Raw genomic sequence first — 16,192 nt, 5'->3', positions numbered from 1 at the left:
ATTGAAACCAAAAGATGCAAAGTTAATAATGATAGTGCAACTTATTTGTAGCACTGCCGTTTAGGTCATATTGGTGTAAAGCGCATGAAGAAACTCCATGCTGATGGGATTTTGGAATCACTTGATTATGAATCACTTGATGCTTGCGAACCATGCCTCATGGGCAAGATGACTAAGACTCCGTTCTCCGGAGCGAGCAACTGACTTATTGGAAATAATACATACTGATGTATGCGGTCCGATGAGTGTTAAGGCTCACGGCAAGTATCGTTATTTTCTGAACTTCACAGATGATTTGAGCAGATATGGGTATATCTACTTGATGAAACATAAGTCTAAAACATTTGAAAAGTTCAAAGAATTTCAGAGTGAAGTGGAAAATCATCGTAACAAGAAAATAAAGTTTCTACGATTTGATCGCGGAGACAAATATTTGAGTTACGAGTTTGGTCTTCAATTAAAACAATGTGGAATAGTTTCACAAAACTCATGCCACATGGAACACCACAGCATAATGGTGTGTCCGAACGTCATAACCGTACATTTTTGGATATAGTGCAATCTATGATGTCTCTTACCGATCTACCACTATCGTTTTGGGGTTATGCATTAGAGACAGCTACATTCACGTTAAAAGGGCACCATCTAAATCTGTTGAGACGACACCGTATGAACTGTGGTTTGGCAAGAAACCAAAGTTGTCGTTTCTTAAAGTTTGGGATTGTGATGCTTATGTGAAAAAGCTTCAACCTGATAAGCTCGAACCCAAATCGGAGAAATGTGTCTTCATAGGGTATCCAAAGGAGACTATTGGATACACCTTCTATCACAGATCCGAAGGCAAGACTTTTGTTGCTAAGTTCGGAAACTTTCTGGAGAAGGAGTTTCTCTCGAAAGAAGTGAGTGGGAGGAAAGTAGAACTTGACGAGGTAACTATACCTACTCCCTTATTGGAAAGTAGTGCATCACAAAAAAACTGTTTCAGTGACACCTACACCAATTAATGAGGAAGCTAATGATGATGATCATGTAACTTCAGATCAAGTTACTACCGAATCTCGTAGGTAAACCAGAGTGAGATCCGCGCTAGAGTGGTACGGTAATCCTGTTCTGGAGGTCATGTTACTTGACCATGACGAACCTATGAACTATGAGGAAGCGATGATGAGCCCAGATTCCGCAAAATGGCTTGAAGCCATGAAATCTGAGATGAGATCCATATATGAGAACAAAGTATGGACTTTGATTGACTTGCCCAATGATCAGCAAGCCATTGAGATTAAATGGATCTTCAAGAGGAAGACAGACGCTGATAGTAGTGTTACTATCTACAAAGCTAGAATTGTCGCAAAAGGTTTTCGACAAGTTCAAAGTGTTGACTACGATGAGAGTTTCTCACTCGTATCTATGCTTAAGTCTGTCCGAATCATGTTAGCAATTGTCGCATTTTATGAAATCTGGCAAATGGATAAACAAAACTGCATTCCTTAATGGATTTATTTAAGAAGAGTTGTATATGATGCAACCAGAAGGTTTTGTCGATCCTAAAGCTGTTAACAAAATGTGCAAGCTCCAGCGATCCATCTATGGACTGGTGCAAGCATCTCGGAGTTGGAATATACGCTTTGATGAGTTGATCAAAGCATATAGTTTTATACAGACTTGCGGTGAAGCCTGTATTTACAAGAAAGTGAGTGGGAGCACTATAGCATTTCTGATAAGTATATGTGAATGACATATTGTTGATTAGAAATAATGTAGAATTATTCTGCAAAGCATAAAGGAGAGTTTGAAAGGAATTTTTCAAAGAAAGACCTCGGTAAAGCTGCTTACATATTGAGCATCAAGATCTATAGAGATAGATTAAGGCGCTTGATAAGTTTTTTCAATGAGTACATACCTTGACAAGATTTTGAAGTAGTTCAAAATGGAACAGTCAAAGAAAGAGTTCTTACCTGTGTTGCAAGGTGTGAAATTGAGTAAGACTCAAAGCCCGACCACGGCAGAAGATAGAAATAAAATGAAACTCATTCCCTATGCCTCAGCCATAGGTTCTATAAAGTATGCCATGCTGTGTACCAGATCTATTGTATACCCTACACTGTGTTAAGAAAGGGAGTACAATAGTGATCTAGGAGTAGATCAATGGACAACGGTCAAAATTATCCTTACTGGAATAAGGATATGTTTCTCGATTACGGAGGTGACAAAAGGTTCTTCGTAAAGGGTTACGTCGATGCAAGTTTTGACACTGATCCAGATGACTCTAAGTCTCAATCTAGATACATACTGAAAGTGGGAGCAATTAGCTAGAAGTAGCTCCATGCAGAGCATTGTTGACATAGAAATTTGCAAAATACATGCGGATCTGAATGTGGCAGACCCGTTGACTAAACTTCTCTCACAAGCAAAACATGATCACTTTTTGGGTCTTAATCACATAGCGATGTGAACTAGATTATTGAATCTAGTAAACCCTTTGGGTGTTAGTCACATGGAGATGTGAACCAATCACATAAAGATGTGAACTATTGATGTTAAATCACATGGCGATGTGATCTAGATTATTGACTCTAGTGCAAGTGGGAGACTGAAGGAAATATGCCCTAGAGGCAATAATAAAGTTATTATTTATTTCCTTATATCATGATAAATGTTTATTATTCATGCTAGAATTGTATTAACCGGAAACATAATACATGTGTGAATACATAGACAAACAGAGTGTCACTAGTATGCTTCTACTTGGCTAGCTCGTTAATCAAAGATGGTTATGTTTCCTAACCATGGAAAAAGAGTTGTTATTTGATTAACGGGATCACATCATTAGTTGAATGATCTGATTGACATGACCCATTCCATTATCTTAGCACCCGATCGTTTAGTATGTTGCTATTGCTTTCTTCATGACTTATACATGTTCCTATGACTATGAGATTATGCAACTCCCGTTTGCCGGAGGAACACTTTGTATTCTACCAAACGTCACAACGTAACTGGGTGATTATAAAGGTGCTCTACAGGTGTCTCCAAAGGTACATGTTGGGTTGGCATATTTCGAGATTAGGATTTGTCACTCCGATTGTCGGAGAGGTATCTTTGGGCCCTCTCGGTAATGCACATCACTTAAGCCTTGCAAGCATTGCAACTAATGAGTTAGTTGTGGGATGATGTATTATAGAACGAGTAAAGAGACTTGCCGGTAACGAGATTGAACTAGGTATAGGATACCGACGATCGAATCTCGGGCAAGTAACATACCGATGACAAAGGGCACAACGTATGTTGTTATGCGGTCTGACCGATAAAAGATCTTCGTAGAATATGTAGGAGCCAATATGAGCATCCAGGTTCCGCTATTGGTTATTGACCGGAGACGTGTCTCGGTCATGTCTACATTGTTCTCGAACCCGTAGGGTCCGCACGCTTAAGGTTACGATGACAGTTATATTATGAGTTTATGCATTTTGATGTACCGAAGGTTGTTCGGAGTCCCGGATGTGATCACGGACATGACGAGGAGTCCCGAAATGGTTGAGACATAAATATTGATATATTGGAAGCCTATGTTTGGATATCGGAAGTGTTCCGGGTGAAATCAGGATTTTACCGGAGTACCGGGAGGTTACCGGAACCCCCCGGGAGGTATATGGGCCTTAGTGGGCCTTAGTGGAAGAGAGGAGAGGTGGCCAGAGATGGGCCGTGCGCCCCTCCCCCCCTTGGTCCAAATTGGACAAGGAGAGGGGGCCGGGCCCCCTTCCTCCTCTCTCTCCTCTCCCCCCCCCCTCCACGAATCCTATTCCAACTAGGAAAGGGGGGAGTCCTACTCCCAGAAGGAGTAGGACTCCTCCTGGCGCGCCACACTTTGGTCGGCCGGCCCCCCTTCCTTGAACCTTTATATACGGAGGCAGGGGCACCCCTAGAGACACAAGTTGATCCACGTGATCATATTCTTAGCCGTGTGCGGTGCCCCCTTCCATCATAGTCCTCGATAATATTGTAGCGGTGCTTAGGCGAAGCCCTGCGACGGTAGTACATCAAGATCGTCACCACGCCGTCGTGTTGATGGAACTCTTCCCCGACACTTTGCTGGATCCGAGTCCGGGGATCGTCATCGAGCTGAATGTGTGCTAGAACTCGGAGGTGTCGTAGTTTCGGTGCTTGATCGGTCGGGCCGTGGAGACGTACGACTACATCAACCAAACTCTTCCGTTGTCGATCTACAAGGGTACGTAGATCATACTCTCCCCTCCCGTTGCTATGCATCACCATGATCTTGCGTGAGCGTAGGAAATTTTTTGAAATTACTACGAAACCCAACAATGGCCCTCATCATCTTGTGCTTGTGAACTACATCTTCGAAGCACTGTCATGATCACCATCGTCACCGGCGCGACACCTTGATCTCCATCGTAGCATCGTTGTCGTATCGCCAACTTATGCTTCTACGACTATCGCTACCGCTTAGTGATAAAGTAAAGCATTACAGGGCGTTTGCATTGCATACAATAAAGCGACAACCATATGGCTCCTGCCAGTTGCCGATAACTCGATTACAAAACATGATCATCTCATACAATAAAATTTAGCATCATGCCTTGACCATATCACATCACAACATGCCCTGCAAAAACAAGTTAGACGTCCTATACTTTGTTGTTGCAAGTTTTACGTGGCTGCTACGGGCTGAGCAAGAACCGTTCTTACCTACGCATCAAAACCACAACGATAGTTCGTCAAGCTAGTGCTGTTTTAACCTTCTCAAGGACCGGGCGTAGCCATACTCGGTTCAACTAAAGTTGGAGAAACTGACACCCGCCAGCCACCTGTGTGCAAAGCACGTCGGTAGAACTAGTCTCACGTAAGCATACGTGTAATGTCGGTCCGGGCCGCTTCATCCAACAATACCGCCGAACCAAAGTATGACATGCTGGTAAGCAGTATGACATGTATCACCCATAACTCACTTGTATTCTACTCGTGCATATAACATCAACGCATAAAACCTGGCTCTGATACCACTGTTGGGGAACGTAGTAATTATAAAAAAATTCCTATGCACATGCAGAATCATGGTGATGCATAGCAACAAGAGGGGAGAGTGTTGTCCATGTACCCTCGTAGAGCATTCGCGGAAGCGTTATATCAACGCGGTTGATGTAGTCATACGTCTTCACGATCCGACCGATCCAAGTACCAAAAGCACGGCACCTCCGAGTTCTGCACACTTTCGGCTCGGTGACGTCTTCGCCTTCTCGATCCAGCAAGAGGGGGGAAGTAGTAGATGAGTTCCGGCAGCACGATGGTGTGGTGACGGTGTTGGTGAAGAACAATCTTCGCAGGGCTTCGCCTAAGCACTACGAAACATATGACGGAGGATAAACTAGAGGGGACGGGGTTGCCGGCACACGGCTTGGTGTTTCTTGATGTGTCTTTGGTGCTAGCCCTGCCCCTCTATTTATATGTTGAGCCCTGGGGTCGAAACTTGGAGCAAAAGCCTCCTCAAAGTCGGTTTTGCCCGAAAGGCAAGAGTCCCACTCGGACTCCAGGACCAAACGCCACAATCCTTGGCATCTGGACCAGACGCCATGGGCCTCGGCGTCTGGCCCAGGGCCAGACGCCAGGGTCTCCGGCGTTTGGCCCCTGGCCTCTGCAAAACTCCTTTTGCACCGACTTATAGCCCCGTGGGCCTGACCCCTTGGCCTAACCATATCATCCAATCTATGATTCTTTACCTCCGGACCATTCCGGAGCTCCTCGTCATGTTCGTGATCTCATCCGGGACTCCGAACAACATTTGGTCACCAACATACATAACTCATATAATACAATATCGTTAATGAACGTTAAGCGTGCGGACCCTACGGGTTCGAGAACTATGTAGACATGACCGAGACACTTCTCTGGTCAATAACCAATAGCAGAACCTGGATGCCCATATTGGCTCCTACATATTCTACGAAGATCTTTATCGGTCAAACCGCATAACAACATACATTTGTTCCCTTTGTCATCGGTATGTTACTTGCCCGAGATTCGATCGCCGGTATCTCAATACCTAGTTCAATCTCGTTACCGGCAAGTCTCTTTACTCGTTCCGTAATACATCATCCTGCAACTAACTCATTAGTTGCAATGCTTGCAAGGCTTATAGTGATGTGCATTACCGAGTGGGCCCAGAGATACCTCTCCGACAATCGGAGTGACAAATCTTAATCTCGAAATACGCCAACCCAACAAGTACCTTCGGAGACACCTGCAAAGCACCTTTATAATCACCCAGTTACGTTGTGACATTTGGTGGCACACAAAGTGTTCCTCCGATAAACGGGAGTTGCATAATCTCATAGTCATAGGAACATTTGTAAGTCATGAAGAAAGCAATAGCAACAAACTAAACGATCAAGTGCTAAGCTAATGGAATGGGTCAAGTCAATCACATAATTCTCCTAATGATGTGATCACGTTAATCAAATGACAACTCATGTCTATGGTTAGGAAACTTAACCATCTTTGATCAACGAGCTAGTCAAGTAGAGGCATACTAGTGACACTCTGTTTGTCTATGTATTCACACATGTATTATGTTTCCGGTTAATACAATTCTAGCATGAATAATAAACATTTATCATGAAATAAGGAAATAAATAGTAACTTTATTATTGCCTCTTGGGCATATTTCCTTCAGGTCATAGTGTCGTGCAGCCGGCTGGACCCGTGCCCAGCGGCCCCAACACGGCCCGAGCACAACGGACCTGGCAGGACCCGCCCCCGGCGGACCCGGCGGTCCCCATCGCCGGCTCCTAGACAATGACACCCGAGCCCCGCACCCATGTAACTTCACGAGTGTAACCCTGGGGGGTCAGCCTATAAGACCCCCAGAAGTCCTCCATGCAGAGGGTCACCTGATCAGTAGAACACACACCCATTCACACCCACACCCACAAGAGAGGCGAGAACTAAGGCCTAGCCATTTCTTCCTCCTCCACCCAAACAGCTCCAGGAGCACCATTGTAACTCTGGTGCATATCATTCCATTTCGGCAGGAGTAGGAGTGTTACCTCCCACAGGGCCCCCGAACCTGGGTACGCCTTGTGTCCCGCACCCGCGCGTGCTAACCTCGCTTCTGGAACTCATCAACGTCCTCACGTAGCCCCCCTAGTTTTAGCCATTTTATGGCATCTGCTGTGAGATCACCATGACATAGGCTATCACAATGGGGTTGAGTGTTCTAATCTCTCGGGAGCACCTAGTTTTTTGAGGGTTAAGAAAAAAAGGAAAAAAAAATGGGTCGAGCCTAGGACAGCAGGAGTGTGTGTGATGATTTGTACAGTAGGCTATAACCAGCGTTGAGAGCGCCAACGAGGAGTTGGGAAATAAGTGGTCCCATAGCATCGTATCATTTGTTATTCCTATGCAACACTGAAGTGTTTCCTCTACTCGGCCGGTGGCCCATGTAATATTCTAATTATGCTCATTTTGGGAAGCTACTAAATGCTTCAGGTTTGATTCTTTTCATTTTGCCAGTGAGTTTTTCCTATCGGTTATATTTATTTTTTTCAATTTCCTTTTTCATCCCTTTTTCATCCCTTTTTCTAATTATTTTTTTCTATTTGTTTTTAATTTTATATTATTATTATAAAATGATGTACAGTTTTTGAAACAAACCTTTTCAAATTCAAAATCATTTCTTGAATCCTAGAACATTTTCTAAAATCACGAGCATTTCTTAATGTGTGAACATTTTCTAAATCCAAGTATGGCTTTTGAATTCCTGACCATTGTTTCAATCCAAGAACATTTTAAAATTCCGTGAACATTTCATTCAAATGTGTGAACATTTTTTAAAATTCATGAACATTTTTTGAAATACGGAACTATGTAGAAATTTACAATATTTTTCAAATTTGTGATCATTTTTTGAAATCTTGAATTTACTTAACGAAGCAAAAGAACTAAAAAAGAAAAATAGGGGCGCCCTGCTCAAAACGGTGTCGGCCCAAAATAGTGGTGTGTGTGGGATAGGGGGTGCGTAAAACGGGGGAAAGCACCCCCCCTCACCCCCATCCGTGAAAGCTATGTCTCACGTATAGCGAGACTAGCATCCATCACACGGAAGCTTTCCCTACATAGCATGCATCGTTTCGTTCGTTCGCTAATGTGTTTTTGTCCTTTTCCTTTGATTTTTTGTCTGGTTTTCTGAATCCTTCTCCAAGGTATACTTCGGTTTATTTTGTTTTGTCTTTGATTTTTTTTCCTTCACGACTTTATAGTTCTTTCTTTTCTTTCACATTTTCCTTCTTCAGTTTTTGTTTATTTCTTGGTTTTCAACTATTTTTCTTTTATTTTTCTCTATTTCTTCTCAATTTTTGCACTCATTTATTTTATTTCCCTTTTCTTTTTCTTTTCCTTTTCTTTCTTTGGTTTATTGTGTTTATTTTTCTGGTTTTCTTTTTTCCTTTTTCTTTGTTTCTTTTCATTTTCATTCTACATTTTTTGTATGCGTTAATAATATTTTTCTAATACACATGTTTAACATTATTTAAATATAAGTTTAACATTTCTTAATACATGGTCAATATTTTTATATATTTTTTCAAATTCTTGATTAGTATCTTTCAAATGTTTGATTAACATTTTTTAAATACATGGCCAATTTTTTTCTATACACATTTTAACATTTCAAATGCGTGATTACATTTTGCAAATACAATATCAGCATATTATTAATACATGGTCAATTTTTTTCTATGCACATTTAACATTTCCAAATCCCTGAGTAACAACCGCTTGGAATAAGAGGATAGCTAGTTTTAAAAAATAGTCAATAACTAAAAAATGCTTTATTAACATTATTAAATACTTGTTCTTTTTCAGATGCTTAATTAATATTTTTTAAATACAAGATCAACTATTTCAGAAACATTGTATTTCTGTTACATTTTCATCTACATGTGAAACATTTTCTGTATACACATCCTATATACCTAAGAGATTCATCCCTACTATCTTTTTTATCTTGACATACAACCTGTTCACATCATCAAATAGGTCCACCAAATAATTGATTGCCACTATCTCACTTATCTTAACATGCAACTATGCCAACTCACCATGCTACCATGCATGCCCCACTAATTTAATTATCTCAACATGCAACTATGTCAACTCAACATGTCATTATGCATGGAAAACTCATATTAACATGCATCATGCATGCTACTCATATTCAACAAATATATAATAATATACTGTATGTACTTTAGCTTCTATTCTCATATTGTAATACAAAAACTAAAGTTGCATACCATAAAATCATATAGAAATAGCTACATCCAATTCCCGCAGCAATGTGCGGGGTTTCTTTACTCCTAATGGAGCAATTGATAGTCTCGCTTCCGGGTTTTTTTAGTCCCACCTCCAATATTTTTTTGGTACTTCCTCCCACCTCTCACTTAGTCACCACAAATTGAAAAAACCTCCTTTGAGGCCCCAACCCACACCCATCCATGTACGATCGAAAATAAACCTACGAAGGTTAAGCAACGAAAAATACGTACGAAGGTTAACCAGCGACAAAAATGGGTACGCCGCCCCTCCTCTCGATCCATCCCATCTGGCTGCGTTTTCTCTTTCCCTCGTCTCCCACTCCGCCACCGCCGCCGCATCTCCCGCTCCGCGGCTGCCCCTACTGCTCCACCGGACCGGCCTCTTCTTCGAGCGCGGTGGCAGGAGCAGCTCCACCTCTCCACTCCCCCACGCGAGAACGCTCCTAACCCCACCAACATGCCCGGCCGCCACTAGGGTTTCTTACCCTCGCTGCCCCGCCGCCACCTCTCCTCACTTTTCCCCACCGCCGTCTGGAGCTACTTCGTCGACGGCGTCAATGGGCTTTCATGAGACCTCCTGGCCTTCTGCCACCGCCGTCGAGTTCATCCCCCAGGCTGACATACTGCGATCGGGACACCGTCGGATCCTCTGTCGCGGGCCCACGTCCCAGTCCTCTCCTTCCTCTCATAGTTCATGTAGCCCCTACATCCTCCCCTGATTGTCCAGGTTAGTTGCGAGGGGCTCGTAATCTGCAAGTTCCTAATTTCGAATTGGTTGTGTGTAGTTGTGCTGCAGGCACTTCATGGATGAGATTTTCTCAAGCTGTTCTCACCTCCTCACGTCGTGCAGCCTCCACACGCGAAGCCACTAAGGCAGGAATCGAAAGTGACAGTCTGTGCATCGTGTTCTCCCCAAGGTCATATTGCTGCCCTGTTGCAAGAATTATGTGTATCTTTTCAGTATCAGTCTGACAGATTCATGTGTATCTTTTCAGTATTCAAAATTAGGCAATTCGAGTGATACATATATTGTTTGGAATTTCGTTGCTAGGCCATGACCGGTTCAATTTATCCATCATTTAATGTTTTCATTTTTCAAGATGTACAATAGTTACTTCTATGGAATTGTACTAACAAGGTTACATTCAGCTTCGTTAAATGTCCAGATGCAAGTTGATGAATGACTGTTTATTTTACTTGAGAAGAACTAATTCACATGTTCAAGAACAACTGTAGGAGTATAATTTCATAAGCCTTTGTACTGAATGCAACATCCACGTGATGAATTACAGTTTATTTGGATGGTACTATCTCTATTTTTTGGTGATGTCGATAAAAGGATAAATACGTTTTCTCTCAATATTTTATTTGCATCTTGTCGTCATCGAATTGGAGGCGTAAATGTATTTTCTTTAGGTAACTCGAATCCCAGACCAACATAAAGTGTACTGCGTTCAAGCTAAAATTCTTTGCATAAAATAGTGTGAACCAAATAATCCTAGGTATCTTGATATAATGGTTTCTGAAGGCTTGGAAATCACACAACTTGCCTTGGACGCTTATTAACTTATAGTATTATAAACTGTCATTGTAAAGGTGGTTGCCTGTCATTGTAAAGGTGGTTGCCTCTGTACCAAATTGCTCCTCAATTTTGTAGATTCGATCTGTTGTTTATGCTCATAGGACTACTAGAGAAGATTTACATGTAGCCTGAGAAGAAGACTGATAAAGATCTTGATTGTATCAGGCTATGATTTGGAGAGGTTGCTCTTGATTTTATTTGCCTGTGCCACTGGATGTGTACATGTACTTTAGTCGGAATGTGTGCATCATCTAATTTTGACTCAATCTAGGTAGAAAGAAAATGTATCCAACCAAAGGGAACATCATATATTGTTTGTTGCCAATGTACGATACCTAAGCCTGGACACTAACCTAAGGTTCATGTTTCTCCTTCTTAGCTTATTTTAAGAGGAACCGGGCATGTTTGCTTCTGGCTTTCTTCATTGGCTAACAAGAAAATTTTCTAGCTTTCGCAAACTCTTCTTGTTGCAGCGGATGAGTTGGATAAGACATTCCTCAATGTGTACCTGGATTCTCTTTGGGCACCTAATTTTTGGGTAGGTGTTAATTTTGCTCAAACTGTCTGTTTTATTATTCTAGCAGCCCGCTTCGCTTTGGTCTTCAGATTAAGCAATTCTCTGTATTCAATGGAAAGGTCAATAGCTGCTCTCTAAAGGTATGCCAAATTAACAGGTTGTCTTGTCACCATACCTTTCGATTATCTGCAATGCAAATAAAAGTAGAAAAAACTTCTGAAGTATCCTAGAAGAAGCTCTCAGTTGTAATGAGACCTTTCAACTTAAACTAGATATGACTTGCCATCTGTTGTAAAAGTGGACATAATGTTGACTCACAATCGTGTTAGTGAAAGACCAACTGATTTCCTATATTTCATTTGAGTAATTTTGATTGTACAATGACATATTAGCCATAAGTCATAACACATCTAGAATTCATGTACTGAATGCAACCGTGAAACCTGAACCTTGATGTTGTATTAGATCTGTGATTATCCTGTTTATACAAACTTTTATTTGTGCCGCCACGTCGGTCCGTATTCATCTGCTGCGTCAGGTTGGCCACAACAAGGAGATGGACGCGACCGCGTTGTCCCATCGACCTCTGGGGCAGCACATCATCTACCCAATCCCGACAATGGCGCCCCCTCAGGCCGATTCCCCTCACTGGGAGGTGCATGCTGACGCATCCCCGTCACTTTTTTGACCTTGCTCTCTTCGTGTCTCCTCTTATTTATAATTGTAGTAAAGTTTCAGGTGTTTTTGGGAAATCATGGGCACACAATCGCCTGTATACCTCTTGCTATTAGTTTGTGTGCCTATGAGCTGGTAAATTCCCTCCTCCGATTGTGCCAGAACAAACCAATGAATTGTTTTAATAATATGTAGCACCACTCAGTTTTGAAAATTTGGAATTGTGAGATGCGGGTTTTAACTTTTAAGAACATCCAGGGCACATCTTTTCTTGGAATGCAGTTAGTTCGGTGGTGGTCATCTGAGATGTCAGGTTAGCATAAGATGGCCCTTGTTCTTTTTTGTTTGAACCAAATTTGTCGGTTCTGAATTTTGCAGGAATGTGTTGCGCTGTATTGATGTTGGTCTTGTTCTATTTATAGTGGCACCTAAAGATGTATCAAAATCTATTGCACAAAGTAAATGAGCACTCAGGACAGCAACTTCCATCTTGGCCTGTATAATGCTGGTTCGGCCGTGGCCTTTCATATCTCAGGTTAGCTCGAAATGTTATGTTTCTTCTTGGGTTATAATATATTAATATTTGCTGATTCTTCATTAGATTCCTCTGTTATTGCAGGGTGTGTCCTGTTATGTTGGGTTTCCTGTGATTTGGGTGTGGCTAGCTACATAGCGTCTGTGGGCCATGCGTGTGGCATGCATGCTAGGTAATCATGACTCTGATGCGGCGGTGCCAGAACCGCCTCCATTGGGTACGACCGCCGTGGCTATGCTTGAAGTCAGAATCACCACGATGACTGTAGTCGCCGCACTCAGATAAGAGAGGCAGCTACGGTATATGATCAAGCCTTTGCTGTCGTGCTCTGAATTTGGGATCACGTGCATGTGCAAGAGAAAGAGCATGAGAGCCTAAGATGGTAGTACAACATTACAAACAAGTTGATTTTTATCCATGGAATTGATTTGATGCGAAGCTGATGCCACATAAAAGGTTAACTGAGTTCTTATCTCCAATATGTCATAATGTCACAGTTCAATTATTTTCACATCTCTAGCCACTATGCACGGAAGGTGTTTGCTAATTTGCACAATGATCTTTTCTGATAAAATACGCTAACATTACCTTCATTTTTTCACGTTTTAGTGATGTCCTCTTATTAATTCCTTCTATAATCAAAGCTAATATGTATTTGTTCATCTAAGTATCTAACTACAGGTGGAAGAACAAGATTCAGTGTGTGCAACGACAACAATAAATAACATGTCATTAGGGAGACTTCTGACAATTGAACCCTGCATTTTTTGGCATTAGTACAAGTGTTCTACTGCATTATTCAACTATGCGCAATGAAGCTGGTATAGGGTATGGACTAGACAATTTATTCAGGGTTTTTTTCAGGAAGGTATGCAGATTGGGCATCAAAGTAGACGACAAAGGATGACAAACAATGACATTCTGCACCTTACAACTTAAAAATTGATTGATACTTTCTATTTTATATTGATGTGATCGCCAATGAGAACAAATTTTTGACCGAATTTGTTTCATTAAAGTGAAGTTGTTCGGACTTTTCTTTGAATGTTTATTTTAGTCGCATAAAAAAGCATTGTGAGTAATGTTTTTTGAGCTGATTATGAGTAATGTTTGGTTCCATGCAGGACAAAGGAATGAACACGAAGCAAATTATAACACTCAGATTCATGGTTTAGGAGTATGAATGCACATTTCCATCTTTTTGATATTCTCGTATGCATAATACTAACACTACATACATAATCTCAAAATTGTGTAGATGGGTCATCAGTAGCATTTCTCTAATTATCCTTATAGACTCATTTGGATTGTTTAAGAAAAGGATCTCAATTCTCAATAGCAAACTATACTGGGACATCATGGACCTATTCTCCACATTTTTGAGCTAGGTGAGTTGGACAGCATGTCATCAGGGGAAACCATTTCTTCCTTCCAACCCGTGGGCTAAATTTTTTATCACCATATGTTTAGATTTTTGTGTCAGCCTTGAACTTTTGAGGAATTGTTAGATATGTTGGTGAACGGGCAGGCGGTGCTAGACATGGCAGGGCAAGAGAGCACAAGGAAGAATGCCAAAGGGGGCATCATAAATGGGAGTTCGCCTTTATGCTCATGTGGTCAGAACCTAGAGCATGGATACAAGACCTCCATCATCGTCTATGGACATCAAAGCAAGGGAGAAGTGATGATGGACATCAAAGGAGTAGAGACAGTGAGCATGGGCTCCTTGAAGATACTTATCATGACATATACTCAGTATACAGTAAAAAAATCGTATGCCACATATATGTTGTGAATTACTATGATACTTGATCAATGAATGTATTTCTAAAAGAATCTGTGGCAACACACGACATTCAACTATAACTTCAACTTCAAGGGTGAACTTGTCGTTTTAGTCGTTATTTAAGCAATTAATGGGAAAAATAACCATCTCTCTATCTAACCAATTGATCACAGGCAGCGAATATAGGTCATATTGGCAAACAGACCAAGCTAAATTCTCGAGCAATTCGACATAGGTCTTGCAAATTAAACAACAAAAAGTGTGCAAACCACAAAGGTGTGGTAGTCATATCATACATCTCTAACAGAAGTGTCGAACTGCAGTTACATTATATTATAGCTGAAGATGGAGTGGGTTTTGTACTTGTATATACATATATTGACCAATACGTATATCAAAATCTTCTAGAACATCCACATTGAAGAAGATTTGTCCCCGTATGATCATATTGTTTTCACTTCCTTCACCAACAAGGCAAAGAACTAAACACAAAAAACATCCGCCATTACCTGTGAGAAAGAATTGCTTCGTAAAGGGAACAAACTCGCCTGTGAATAGGAGATCTACTGTGACGAGGAGGTCGCAACCTTCTTGGTGGACTCCTCATCCAAATATGACAACATCCACCATCTGATCAAACATAGGCCCCACACTATCACCATTTGATTCTGAATGCCTGAGTCAGTCCAAGTACGTAAACTAGAGGGAGCAACTGAACAAGAGTCTTCCTGAAGCCAGCGTGGGAGCTAAGCACGCCACTGGTGTCTGTGAGCACATGAGGCACACCAACAACGCACCGCATCTTGGCCGACTTAGAGATGCCCATCCCTCGTGTCACGGTCAGCACCTCATCCTCTAGCCGGCCCTCCACCAAGGACACCAAACTGTGCATGACGCATCGCTCTTGCGCCTCCCCATACACCAGCGCGGGAGGGATGCCAGCTGGTTGAAAACAATCCAAACAGAAGGAGGACATCTGCATCTGTGCCGACACCAAGGTCGGTGGGTAGGGGGTTGTTGGCTGCGTGGGGGAGAACATCTTCATCTCCCTAAGATGTTGAGAGAGTTCGAAAACTCATCGAGATACATACACTTCAAACGAAGTGCATTTTTGTTAATTGCAGAATTTTATGTCACCGCCTGTTTTATACACGCTGAACTCATGCAGTGTGTTTATATACGGGACCAGAAAATATGTATTAAAAGGACCGATATTTATAGCAATACAATTATAAGTCGCATGCAACATCCACGTGATGAATTACAGTTTATTTGGATGGTATTATCTCTATATATAATTATTTTGGCCCGTGACAACGCACGGACATTGTACTAGAGTCTGCAACTACGTCATGTCGATCGATGATGTCGGGTGTTTGGAGTAAGTATCATGTATCAATATTTAATGTGCGGATGTATATTATTGTTCTTCTTACTATCCAATTTATAGGAAGGTATGGGTCCGGAGCTTGACACCTGATCCAATGGGCTTAAGTCTTAAAAACTTCAGTGCATACTTAACATGGAGCAGCCCATGGACAATGATTGCTTCAACACCGTCGTGCGTATGCTGGCATGTGACGAGGGAGTATTGTTCCCAGACCCTCCTGTACACTACATGGATCTACGATTTTGTGTAAGTTATCGTAACTCTTCATTCTATGTGTCATTAGTATCAACATGTTGAAACAATATTTCTTTTTTTGCTTAGTCCATGATGCTAGAGTCAACACGAGGTCAGAAGTTTTTGCAAGAAGGAAACTATCTA

General features: G+C 41.7%; 1 long non-coding RNA gene across 9 annotated transcripts; it reads left to right on the top strand.

Annotated features, from left to right (window-relative positions):
- The first annotated feature begins 9,594 nt into the window (after positions 1-9,594).
- Positions 9,595-14,511, top strand: LOC119317421. 9 transcript variants are annotated; one of them, XR_005153604.1, is made up of 6 exons: positions 9,596-10,025; positions 10,115-12,083; positions 12,167-12,238; positions 12,362-12,416; positions 12,526-12,638; positions 12,723-14,511. It is a non-coding gene; the product is annotated as an uncharacterized LOC119317421 (long non-coding RNA). The 9 variants fall into 9 exon arrangements; XR_005153605.1 differs by having other exon boundaries at positions 9,595-10,025; positions 10,115-11,449; positions 11,967-12,416; XR_005153603.1 differs by having other exon boundaries at positions 9,595-10,025; positions 12,167-12,416.
- The last annotated feature ends 1,681 nt before the right edge of the window (positions 14,512-16,192 follow it).

The sequence above is a fragment of the Triticum dicoccoides genome, chromosome 6A, assembly GCF_002162155.2.
Source record: "Triticum dicoccoides isolate Atlit2015 ecotype Zavitan chromosome 6A, WEW_v2.0, whole genome shotgun sequence".
Lineage (NCBI taxonomy): Eukaryota > Viridiplantae > Streptophyta > Magnoliopsida > Poales > Poaceae > Triticum > Triticum dicoccoides.
This window is presented reverse-complemented; position numbering and strand designations above follow the sequence as displayed.